Source organism: Capra hircus, chromosome 1 (assembly GCF_001704415.2).
Source record: "Capra hircus breed San Clemente chromosome 1, ASM170441v1, whole genome shotgun sequence".
Lineage (NCBI taxonomy): Eukaryota > Metazoa > Chordata > Mammalia > Artiodactyla > Bovidae > Capra > Capra hircus.
In genome coordinates this window covers 2,646,830-2,660,175 of record NC_030808.1, presented here as the reverse complement: position 1 = coordinate 2,660,175, position 13,346 = coordinate 2,646,830, and the positions used below count along the sequence as shown (strand labels likewise).

The following is a 13,346-nucleotide window of genomic DNA, read 5'->3' as shown; positions in this document are numbered from 1 at the left end:
ATTTACAGTTGAGTTGGGAGGAAAAAAAGATTAAAAAGGCAACATCTGACTAGCAATATGGGGCTCTGAGGGGGTAAAAAAATGACTCGGGGTTGGAAGAGACTGGAAAGGCAGCAAGAAGGAGGTGGGCTGACACTGATTCTGAAATACAGCTGGTGGGAGGTCACCGGAGGGGGAGACAGAATGGACACTCGCCTGGAGACAGGACTTGGTAAGGCTGTTTAAGAGGTTAGCTGGGCCGATAAGCCACTCATCAAATAAGGATTTACACAACAGCCTGTGGCAGTCCAGAGAAGGCAATGGCACCCCACTCCAGTCCTCTTGCCTGGAAAATCCCAGGGACGGAGGAAAATCCCAGGTGGGCTGCAGTCCATGGGGTCGCTGAGAGTCGACTGAGCAACTTCACTTTCCCTTTTCACTTTCATGCACTGGAGAAGGAAATGGCAACCCACTCCAGTGTTCTTGCCTGGAGAATCCCAGGGGCGGGGGAGCCTGGTGGGCTGCCGTCTATGGGGTCGCACAGGGCCGGACACGGCTGAAGCGACTCCGCAGCAGCAGCAGCAGCAGCTGTGGCAGTCACTCTAACCCACAATGAGGCAAATACACAGAAGAGGACGATCGGCCCTACCTTGGAGAGACACACAGGAGCCTTCGGGGAATCGGGCAGCTGCGCTTCAAATCCTCTCTCCTCCTTTCCTAACGCTGTCACTCGGAACAAGTTCCTTAACCCAGAGATAAGAACTCACGCTTAAGTTACTTAGTGGAAGCAGTTTCACAGAAAACCAGTCGGGGAGTGGGAGAAAGAGGCCGCCAGAGCTCTCTGGAGACAGGACAGGGAACACCTCAAGAGTCTGCCTGAAATACCCACACCCAGCTCTGGCTAAGGATTGCCTCAAGGGACAAGGACTCCATGGTCAAAGGAGCCTCAAGACTCGAGGCTGGCTCGCCAACAAAGAGAAGGGAATGCTGGCCTATGGGGTGAAAGCACGTGGGGGGAAGCTGATTTGCACGGGAGACAACGTGGATCCAAACAGACGGCACAGGGCACAGGTGGCATGTGCCTCAGGGGGTTCAATGTTGTTTTCATTATTGTTGTTCATATTATTTACCCCTTAATAAAAAGCCGGCAACCCAACCAAGACAATGCAATGGGACTCAAAAGAGAGCAAGAGGTCTGTAGGCTGCCCTGTGCTAAGGCGGCTCGTCTGGATCCAGGTGTGGCCAGAACAGGTAGGACAGGAAGAACAGGTCATAGCAAGACCTGCATAGGAGGTGCTGGTGGGGAGTAAACTGCAGGGATCAGGAGGCAAAAGTGCACAGCCATTACAAAAGAAGGAAACAGAACGAGCAGAGGATCCAGCAACCCCACATCTGGGTATTTACCCAAAATAAATGAAAGCAGGATCCCAAAGAGGCATGTTTACTGCAGCATTGCTCACAGTAGCCAAGATGGGGACACCACCCAAAGGGCCAACAATGGAGGAAGGCGGGGAAAAGGCAGTATACACATGTGTGCACATGTGCATGGGCGCACGCGCACGCACACACACACGAATATTATTCAGCCTTAAAAAAGAAGGAAACCCTGCATATGCAACACCATGCTGTGTGAAATAAGCCAGTCCCAGAAACACAAGTGTTCCATGCTTCCACTTACATGAGGTTACCTAAAATAGTGAAACTCGTCATGAAAGCAAAGGCTAGAATGGGGGTTGCCAGGGGCTGGAGGGAGGGGGGATGAGGAGGTGCAAATCAAAGGGTATTAAGTCTCAGGTATGCCAGATGAGCAAGTTCTAGAGACTCGCTGTAAAATACCGCACCTACTGCTAATACTGTACTGAACACTTAAAAATCTGATCAGAGGGTGGATTGCGTGCTGTGTTCTTATTACAGTAAAAAAAGAGAAAAAAAATTTTTTTAATTGCAGGGCTCATGCCTCAGGAAGCATCGGTGATTCAGCCTCTCCATCAAGCTGGAAATCCCTTATTTGTTCAGATCCTAGATCAACTGGCATAGGACCCAAATCTGATCACTGTTAAATGGTAGAGTATTATGTCACTTATTAACAAGGTTTGAGTGGCTACATTCATGGGAGGAAAGCAAGCTTGTTTGCTTGTTGTTTCTTGTGTTTGTTTGTTGTTGGCCATGCCATGTGGCATGTGGGATCTTAGTTCCCCAACCCAGAATCGAATCCAAGCCCCTGCCGTGGCAGCATGGAGTCTTAACCCCTGGACTGCCAGGGAAGTCCCTGGAAGAAGGCAAGCATGGAAAGAATAACTATACTTGTATAGTTAAAAAGCCCCCTTTGGTCCAAACCATCCTCGCCCAGTGACGTTAAGTGGGAGATGTTGCTCAGGGCAGACGACACTGTCCCCACGTGGCAGAGGAACTTTAGAGCCACAAGTCCCCTTTCGCTGGACTTCCTAGAAGAGTCTCAGGCCACACATGGGAGGCAGGAAATTCTGTTATGCGGATTTCTTTTCTCCAAGTGCCTGTAAACCAGACACTCTTCCCACCTGGATCCTTCCAGCAGGAAGCCCCTTGCCTCTCAAGCGATGATGGGACCCCATCTGGGCACCGCAGTGAAGGCCACATGAAGTACCCCGCTGCAACCGAACCTACTTCCCAGTTCAGGCGAAGAGTCAACCTCCCTGTTCCAAGGAACCTGATCTCATGTACAACAGCCCCAGAAAAAACCCATCTGCTACCAAGCTTCCCCCGCTGCTCTCCAAATCGATTCTTTTTTCCCCTTTTCTGGTGTCACGAGGGCAGGCAAAGGAAAAGTCAAGAAAACAAAGGTAGGAAGGTTATCTCGGAAAGTCTCTAAAATGATGTAATCTGAAAATCAATGGGAACCTTCTTCCTCACGACTCAAGGTGGAAGGAATCAGTGCATATGTATGGAGGCTCCCAAAGGGCAGACCCACCCAGCTCACGGTGGCCCTGACTTGGGGTGCACCCCACCACCTCCTCATCAAGCCCGAAAGACTGGCCTGTCCATGCGGACGACCCAAGAAGAAAGGGCCCCTAAGTGTCCCAGACAGTAAAGAATCTGCCTGCAATGCAGGAGACCCAGCTTCAATCCCTGGGTCAGGAAGATCCCTTGGAGAAGGGAATGGCAAACCACTCCAGGATTCTTGCCTGAAGAATCCTGTGGACAGAGGACCCTGGTGAGCTACAGTCCAGGGGTCCTTGAGTCACCAAGAGTAGGACATGACTGAGCGATTAACCCTTTCACATTCAAGCATCAGAAAGTTCCCAGGAAATCCGTTTCAAAGACTCAGTTTCTGAGCAGGTAGAATCAGAAGCCCTCTTCTCATCAAACAGTCACAGATAATGAAACTTCTGTCGTCCTGAATAGCAGGATTTCAACGGATCCTAAGACAAGAAGGACTTTAAAGGCTGGCCTCCTCACGGCCCAGCCTTCTGCAAACACTCCACTTACCCCATCCCAAACAGGAGAGGCTTCTCAAGATCTCCAAACGTGCCATCCATAGGGGCAGCTCACGTCCTAGGTGAGAGGCTAGGACCCAGAGCCATCACACCCCAAGGAACCAGCCCCCCTGCTCCTGGCTTCGGGTCTAGAGGGTGGGGTTCAGTCCACTGAGGTTCTACCCACAAGAGCAAGGGGTTTTGTGCTCCCCTTTCATATTCCTCTAGAGGTTACGAGATCCTCCTCGGAAACCTCACTGTGATAACTTAGGAAAAGTACCTCATATGTTGTAGACGGGCTTCCCTCATAGCTCAGTTGGCAAAGAATCTTCCTGCAATGCAGGAGACCCGGGTTCGATTCCTGGGCTGGGAAGATCCCTTGGAGAAGGAAATGGCAACCCACTCCAGTGTCCTTGCCTGAAGAATCCCATTAGCAGAGGAACCTGGCAGGCTGCGGTCCATGGGGCCGCAAGAGTCGGACTTGGCAACTAAACCACCACCACCACCGTGTTATAGATACTCAATAAATCAGTATTTAGTATTCATAATCTAACTAGCAATTTGTATTTGAATAATCAAAGAAGCATCTGCGTGTATGCTAAGTCGCTTCAGTTGTGTCCAACTCTGTGCAACACTATGGACTGTAGCCCACCAGGCTCCTCTGTCCAAGGAATTCTCCAGGCAAGAATACCGGAGCGGGTTGCCATGCCCTCCTCCAGATCTTCGCAACCCAGGGGTCGAACCTTCATTTCATATGTCCCCTATACTGGCAGGCAGATTCTTTACCATTAGCACCACCTTCGCTTACCAGGCCTTATACCACTATGATGCTGCTGCTAAGTCACTTCAGTCGTGTCCGACTCTGTGCGACCCCATAGACGGCAGCCCACCAGGCTCCCCCGTCCCTGGGATTCTCCAGGCAAGAACACTGGAGTGGGTTGTCATTGCCTTCTCCAATGCGTGGAAGTGAAGTTGCTCAGTCGTGTCCGACTCTTAGCGACCCCATGGACTGCAGCCTACCAGGCTCCTCCGCCCATGGGATTTTCCAGGCAAGAGGACTGGAGCGGGTGCCATCGCCTTCTCCGTTATACCACTATGGCTTCATACAAAGCCCTTTGGCCATGGTTATTCTTGCCCACCAAAATCTCATAATTTATGAAAGCCTGAATTGTCAAACACCAGAGCAAACGAGTCCAAGGTACCACATGAGGTGCTATGACCTAGCTCAAGATCTTACAAATCCATCCAGAACAATTCAAAAAAACACTTTCCAAAAGTGACGACCTCTCACCCTCAAGTTTCACCAATGAATGGTATGCTAATACTTTGTTTTCAAACAAAGGAATCAAAATAAACTAGGGAAGCAGTACTGCAAAACACTTAGGAAGACTATGGGCCCTCTTGTTCTCCGTTCTCATAAAAACACCAACTAAAACAAACAGCAGCTCCGGTGCTATTACTCAGCCCTCGGGGTCATAGCAGACAGGCCAGGTCAAGGGCAGCTGGTTAATCAATCTGCTGACTTGAAAAATAACCCCATGGCGAAGGCCAATTCACTCCGCAAAATGCAAACCAAGACTCGCTCCTTGGGCAGAATAGCAAATCATGTTGGCACCACACCATAAAGCCTTTCTCCAGCTCACAATTCTCTATGCCCAGCTCAGCCCATCGCAACACTGGATGCCTAAATAAATCTTAACTAGTTATGCCACAGATTCTCCCAGGATCTATTCAGAGGAGAAACCCCAGGGAGAACAAACAGCTTGAGTTTGGAGACTTCAATAATGCTACAGTCCTTTGTGCAGGAATATTACCCAGCCAACCTCCTCTGCCCTTTGCTCTTCATTTCCCTTCTTGGTTAAGAGGTCAGCAGTAGCACTCAACGATCCATATCTCCCCACAAAGCATGGACAAACTCCAAGCCCAGGAAGAGGACGCTCAGAAAATGCGGTGGAAAAAAGAAATCAATGTGGCAATCAACCCCAAGCATCTCCCAGCTAAATTCTGTAGTAAATAAAGTTAATAAACTTTGCCTTCAAAGGAGCAACCCCACTGACTTACATCCCAAGTTCTGAGCTTTGTACCCATTTCAATTGTACCCTGTGTGTGTTAGTCGCTTAGTCATGTCCGACTCTTTGTGACCCCATGGAGTGTAGCCCGCCAGGCTTCTCTGTCCATGGGATTCTCCAGGCAAAAATACTGGAATGGGTTGCCATTTCCTCCTCCAGAGGATCTTCGCAACCCAAGGCTCAAACCCAGGTCTCCTGTACTGCAGGCAGATTCTTTACCATCTGAGCTACCAGGGAAGCCCCGATGTGTACCCTGAAGACAGCCCAAAAGAGGCAAGAAAGAAAGGGAGGGAATTAGAAGAGAGCAGTGACACTCTCAAGGGGGTGAGATGAACTGAAGGCAAACATCCAATAACCCCAGGAAGGTGCCGACTGTGAGAGCTGCACGGTCTGAGTGCACTTGGGGCCGCTAACAGTGCCCGTGCGCGCGCTAAGTTGCTTCAGTCTGTCTGACTCTTTGCAACCCTCAGGGGTTACAGCCTGCCAGGTCCCTTTATCCATGGGATTCTCCAGGGAACAATACTGGAGCGAGCTGCCATGCCCTCCGCCAGGGAATCTTCCTGACCCAGGGAGAGAACCAGAGTCGCTTACGTCTCCTGTACTGGCAGGAGGGTTCTTTACCACTAGTGCCGCCTTATAGTATAGATATCAGAAACTGTGGTGGAAATACAGAATCAGGGTAGTGTTCATCAGCCCCAACCATCTCCCCCCGTATGTTGTAGATTACGTCACTTTTTTCACAATTAAAAAAAAAGTGGAAGGGGAAATGTACAGTCAGTTTACCATCAATTCACTGGGATAAGATGAAAATATGGGAAGGGACCCTGGTAATTCCACTTGCCTGGAATTAAAAAAAATAATAATAATGACAGAATTGGTTTTGTTTCATGCTACTGCAATACCCGTTGACATTTCTGGAAGGAAGGCACCGGCAAAACTGTGACCTTGCACAACGGGAGCAGAGGAAAACACTCCATGGACTACAACTGACTACCTACTGTGTGCCAAACCACGAGATGGGTCCCTCACATGAAAACTCAGAGAGATCTCAACGAAGGCCCCCCGAAGTAGTTTTCATACCTCTGTCTCACAGTAGGGGACCCACAGGCTCAGAGAGGTTATGCAATTTCCCCAGGGCCACACAGCTAAAACTGAGAGCAGGAATTCAAACCCAGCTCTTTCTGACTCCAAAGTTATTGCTCTTACACCACCACCACATACTCAGAAAGGTTTTCTGAGGAAACTTTAAAATGCTAAGGCTCATGCATTAAATATGAACCAAACTGAAACATTTTTCCTCAGTCATTACAACAATTTTGCTCTGTCTCAGTACAAAGTAAACCTGTATTGTTAAGTGGGTTGAAATCACCTTCAATTCACATTAAATTATCAGTAAGTCTTGGGTGAATTCTAGTAAGATGTTTCCAAAACAGTTTCACAGGGTGTGTCCCAGTGAATATGCAAAACCCCCCCTACGACAATTTGCTCCAACAGGTATGATACTCAAGAACACAAGGAATGTTTTAATAAAACTGGAAAACATTACGTCAGACACAAACATACACAGTATCTTCCTCCATACAACTAAGAGACTCAGTTATTTAGTTTTAAAGGCTCTTGAAATCTTTTTTGACAGAGTTCCATAGGGCACAATTTTTTAAATGCATGTAAACTTATAAGAAGTTGTGTTTGTTTATGCTTCATTTCAAATATAAACAAAACCAAAGTTAGGTCTTTCAAAAATGAATAAAACTGATAATACATTAGCAAGGTTGATCCAAAAGAAAAAAGGCACAAATAACCAATTCCAGAAATGAAAAAGGAAACACTTCTACAGATGCTATACTCTTCAAAAATATTATGAAAGGATATTATGTGTAACTTTATATAAATAAGTTTAAGATGAAATGGGAAAATCCCTATTAAAAAGAAAACAAAACTAGTTAACTAAAAATAAGATCATCTTAATAGCCTTACTTCTACAGAATAAACTGAACTTGTTATAATAAAAAAATAAAATCCAAGGACTTCCTTGGCAGTCCAAGGATTAAGACTCCACAGTACCAATGAAAGAGGGGCAGGTTCAATCCCTGGTCAGAGAACTGAGATCCTACATGCCCAAACAATATAAACAAATAAATAAAGAAGATAAAATTCAAATATCCAGAGCCCATCCAGGTTACTTATGGGTGAGGTATACAGACCACAAGAAAACAATGATACCGAAGTTGTAATGCCTGCAAGGTCATATAGCATAATTAACACACGTTTCAAATAGCTTCATGATGATGTCCCCTGGCAGTCCCATGTGACAGTGTCTAGGAACCTTTCTGAATAATATATTCCCCTTCCCTAGCCGAGGATTACTGTTCCATAAAACTCCACAAACAAGGGTCTATTAGTCAGTTCTAGCAGCACTATCACGAGATCGAGTCTGGTGTCTTTCCTGTTGAGTAAGTTATTAAAGGCTCCTTGACGGGGTAGGAGGAATCAGGATCAAGTTCATCCCACCTGCATGTTCTTCCTTGAGCCCACAACAAGCGAGAAAGCAGGGCTCCAGCAGCCCGGACCATGCCTCCAGTTGATTTTCCCTGGCACGTGGGTGTGCTCATGCCCAGTAGCTAAGTCATGACTGACTTTGCAACTCCATGGACTGTAGCCCTCTGTAGCCAGGCTCCTCTGTCCGTGGGATTCTCCAGGCAAGAATGCTGGAGTGGATTGCCATTTCCTCCTCCAGGGGAATCTTCTGCACCCAGGGATTGAACCCCAGGTCTCCTGCATTAGCAGACGGGTTCTTTACCACTGAGCCGCCTAGGAAGCCCAGCATGTGTCTAGATTGGTTTAAAAGTAATTTCATTCTACTTCTGTATCATAAACTTCAAGTAAGCTAGAGGGTGAAAGTAAACGAAGGCTAAGACTGTGGGCACAGCATCCCATCCCCCAAGCCCCAAAGTTCTGATGGAAGGTGGGCTAGGGAAGTCAGGCTGGTCCATTCTGGCATTAGGACAACAGAATCGGCTGCTAACATCCTCCCAAGTCACACCCACCCCAGAACTTGGAGAAGCCCTTACAAAATAAAACTTGGTTTTCTACAAATATAAGATCCACACATTCATTCGCCTTCACTTCTGGCTCAGAGAGTAGGACGATTCTCTAAAAATTCTTACAAAAGATCGGCTTACAACACACACACACACACACACACACACACACACACACACACACACACCTCCCCACTGCTCTGCACAAACCTGTTGATCAGATATGAAATAGATGACACAGATAACAGTTAACCCCCAGGCCTCCACCTAACCAACCCCGCAGTAAGGAAACTCTGCTGCTGCTGCTGCTGCTGCTAAGTCACTGGTGTCTGACTCTGCGCGACCTACCTACACAGGTCACAATAAAGCTCCCTGCGAGGCTCAAAATAAAACCTAAAGAATGCCCACATTTGTCCAAGTTTATCCTCTGCTGAGACAAGTGAAGCGTCTCTTGCAATCAACCCAACCTCATGCCACCCTCCACCCAAACTTCCTCTCCCCACCCCACCCGAAATCGACTTGGGCAATCAGTCTAAAAACAAGTCAGCTGCCACAGAAAACTAACATTTTTCAACGAAAAAAGTTCCACATAAATAAACAGCACCTCAGTAGCCAGAAACCCTGGAACTGTACTCACTCCATCAGACAGAAATAATGAGAAACGTAGACTTCCCAGGCTTCACTCCAGAATTCCCACCCAGGAGCCTGTTAGCACCACAGCTTCGGAATATTCCTTCGGAAGTTTTTGTCACTTAAAATCCCGAGACTTTCACGGGGTTCGTTTTCAAAGACGTGGACACTGAACGCGCGGCAGGGCAGCCTGAGACACGGCGCATCTTTGGTGGATAACAGGATGCCACCATCTCCTTCCAGAGCCCAGATTCAGTGAGATCCTTGGTATAGAGAAGCGGCGCGCTCGGAAAGGGTTACGGGATGAAGCGTTTTCAAAATCCCGAACCCCTTTCCCCACGAACCAGCACCCACTTGGGTGGTGTCCCCGGGCAGCCCCAGCGCAGCGCGGAGACGCGCCCCGCCGATCCCGGGCGCACAGGTCCCCGCGCGGGAGCTGCGGAGCCCGGGCTCCCATCCCGCCTCTCGTCGCCCAGGGCTGGCCCACACCTCCCAACACAAAGAAATTTGCCGGTGAAAAGAACCGGGTTTGAAATTCAAGCTCACCGCCGCTCAGCGAGGCACACATGCCGCTCGCGTCTTGCTTCCCATCTCTCAGAACTTCCAGTAACAGAAAGGAGGAAGCAGCCAGCCTTCCCCGGGCTCCAGGCGGTGGGAGTGGGCGTTACCTCGTGAAGTTTCGCGCTGTGATGAATCTGGTCATTTGGGTGTGTGTGGCTCCTCCCAGCACACCGTCGCCTCCCTCCTCTCCGCCTCCTCCAATTCAAGTCTCCCGTTTGGTGTGCGCAACGCCATGGACTCCCCAGCGCCCAGCTCCTCGCATCCTTCAGTTCAGTTCAGTCGCTCAGTCGTGTCCGACTCTTGGCGACCCCATGAATCGCAGCACGCCAGGCCTCCCTGTCCATCACCATCTCCCGGAGTTCACTCAGACTCACGTCCATCCAGTCAGTGATGCCATCCAGCCATCTCATCTTCTGCCGTCCCCTTCTCCTCCTGCCCCCAATCCCTCCCAGCATCAGAGTCTTTTCCAATGAGTCAACTTAGGGGAAATTAATTCCTAACAGGTTTTACCCATTTTACAGACGAACCTGGTCGCCCTGCAGAGTCTATTTTTTCGAAAGCACGTGGCAAAAAAAGCAGTGCCTCTTTTAGGATTTAAGAGGCTATAAATCTTAACTGCGCAGTACCCGCTCTTCCCCCGCAGGAATATGGGTAGTTCGGCAAGTGGAGACCTAATTTTATGAATATCTAGTTTAAAAGAGCCGAGGACAGGAAAAGAAAAAAAAAAAAAAAACACTTTCAGCTGCTTATTTTTCCTTTAAAGCCTATTACAAAATATTTCAGGCATACAAAAACATATTTGAAAATAATATAATGAGCCAGACGACTTAAAAAAATTAAAATTCCCAATCTTGTTGAAGCCATCTGTAAACTCCTCCCTGAAATGCACGCCCCCGCCCCTCCTCTTTGAAGCAGAACTGCTGTAAATTTGATCTCCCATGAGCAATTTCTACATCACAGCTTCTAAAAATTCTAAAGGACACAAGCCAACAAAGTTCACGTGGAAGCAGTCCAGTGGTATCTTTCAGCTGAGCTTGCTCTTGGTTCCCAAACAAAAGTTCGCTTAAATGAAAGTTTAAAAGGACCACACATGAAATGAAGCCTCAGGTGGCCAGTTAAAGAGAAGGAAAGAAATCACAGTATAAGAAAATAGGATATCTGGAATGACAAGCAAGAGGCCCTGTCTGAAAGAGTGGAAGCATTCATGGATGAAATTGATAGATTAATAGCGTATTATCATTTTACAAGGTTAAGAGCTGTGTTAAAAGCCAAGGATACTGACCCCCGCTGCAAGGGACTTTTTTCAAACAAACAGGCTACAGAAATAGAAACACAACATTCATCATTAAAGAGGTCCTAATGGCTCAAGTGCCTGCCAGAGATACAGGCTGGGAGCAATACTCAGAAAAGGGAATTTTCAAGATAATCATGATAAAAATCAAAATGGTAAAAACCACGATCCGTTCAAAACTGATTCAAACATTAGTAAGAAGTAGATGCCTAGCTGATGTATATGTTCCCAGTACCTTGCTGAGAAGCTAGCATAAGTAAACATTGAAAGACTGTCTGATACATGAAGCAACCAACCAAGAGAATGCTCACGTAGACTTCTGAAGGAGCAGAATGAGAAAGGAAGGCAGTGGTCCTGGATAGGGGACAGTGGTTTTGGTCCTGAATTTGGATAATGGTCTTTAACAAAAGGTGACTTTACCTTGAGGGGATATTTAGCAGTACCCGAGACACAACTTGGGGGTGCAATGAGCGTCGAATAGATGACAGTCAGGGATGCTGCTAAGCACCCTAAAATGCACAGGAAAGCCCCCTTCCACAAAGGGTTATGCAGCCCAAGAAAACAGTAGTGCTGCTAGTAAGATACTCTGACAGCGGTCCTGCTATCCACTGTCACTTAACGGACATTCCACCTATGATCACCAATATTATAAAGAGACTCTCCTGGGACTTATGACAATGCAGAACAGCATTTCTCCTTCCTTCCCATTGTACAGCATCTGATGACTGATGGCCGTCGTGTGAGCTCAGAAGAAAATGGGCACTGGGGTCAGATCGGGAAAAAAGTTTACCGATTTGGGGTTCATGCAACTCACAAAACCAACTTCTGTTGAACCTGGATGAAGATAATCAAGAGAGGGTTGAGAGGAAGATGACAGAAAGCCAGGGAATTCTCAGCCTGAGAATCACTGCATGGCTGGGCAAGGAGGCATCGGGTGCAAAGTGAAAGAGCTGTGAAAGATACACAGGGTCGGGCTTATCCCGGTCACATCGGTCATCTCTCTATAGACAGTCATTAGCTGGAGACACTCCGTTGAGAACAGGAAGGATGTTTAATCTCATTACAGTTTACCGAAAAGCAAGTTACAAATCACTTACAGGAAAAAGAATGCAAGTGTCACAAAGTCTACATCTTTCCTGCAGGGTTTTCTGGTCTCATCATTACCTAAGAAGTATTGAACACTTCTTTTAACGAGGATGCCGTGTGGTTTTTTTTCTCCTTTCTTGAATAAGAAAGAGATTCGTTGTCGTTGTTCAGAGGGGTGAGGGGCGGGTGCGAGGGGGCAGCGGGTTTGCTCATTTTGAACCCCCCTTAAAACTGACCAGATGGTAGGTTCTCAATAAACGGACGTAGGATTAAACTGAAGGGGTCCCCACTTTACTACTGACCTCTCAGGTCAGAAAAGAGAGTCCCCTATAGTTGCTTCTGGCAGAAATCCACAGGGCTCCAGGGGGTTCAAGAGTTTGAATGATCTGACGGCACATGAAAACTCTGCTGCTTGCATTCAGTAGCTGACAGATTGCCAAAGACAGGAGACAAGGGCTAGCCTGGACCAAGATCAGAAAACAGGCGGCTCCCAATCGGCAGCCACTGGCCTCACGGAGAGACGTCTCTTTGACCAAAGCACTTACTCCCATAACAGAAGGAAGAGTGCCCAGCTGTGGGTCCCCTCCACAAGCCACGTGACAAACTGATGACAAGGAAGACACTTGAGCCCTCCTTAAGGTACCAACTTCTGAACCTGCAGTTTCTAACGACATGAATTTAGGAAAAGGACAAGTCAGCACAGTTATGAGCCCTGCCACAAGCAATGAACTCAGGAATCAACACGCAACACTTCTGTAATGGAGAAATACAACCAGTAGAGGGCACGCAACTGACTTTTGTTTTTACCAGTCATCTGGGATCAGGATAAACCTGGAGACGATATGAAATGAAACGAGTTACCAGAGTAATCCTCCACTACCACAAGTGGGAAAAAAGAAAGATTTACCTAAAAACCAGTTAGAAAAAAATCTACAAGCCATGACACCCTTATATGGTGTTTATACTGCTCATGGATATTTATACAAGAGGTAGCTAAACCGACATAATTATAATTAATCAATCAGTCAATGTATGTTGGAAACAATATTTTTTATGTGGAGAAGAAAGCCACAAAGGGTTAAACGTCTCTCTTCTTTGTCAGCTGAATTTACACTCAGAAAAAAACTAATTTTTTCTTAATTTTCCCCAAAGATTTTACTAGGTCTTTATCTTGCTATTTTGCTTATTAGACCTATAATAGCTGGCTTTTAAAATTCCTTTGAAATTGTGTTCTCAA

At 47.2% G+C, this 13,346-nt stretch overlaps 1 protein-coding gene across 5 annotated transcripts in view; it reads right to left on the bottom strand.

Moving 5' to 3' along the window:
• The window catches only part of TIAM1 (T-cell lymphoma invasion and metastasis 1), a 462,470-nt gene that overhangs the window by 227,482 nt on the left and 221,642 nt on the right, over nt 1–13,346 (bottom strand). For 2 of the 5 annotated variants that reach the window (XM_018048380.1, XM_018048590.1), the window contains exon 1: nt 9,718–9,991. The exons of 2 other annotated variants lie outside the window; for them this stretch is intronic. The gene's annotated coding sequence lies outside the window, so the exon portion shown is untranslated. Of the gene's footprint in view, nt 1–9,717; nt 9,992–13,346 lie in introns of those variants that run through there. One more of the 5 variants, XM_018048649.1, reaches the window with a different exon arrangement.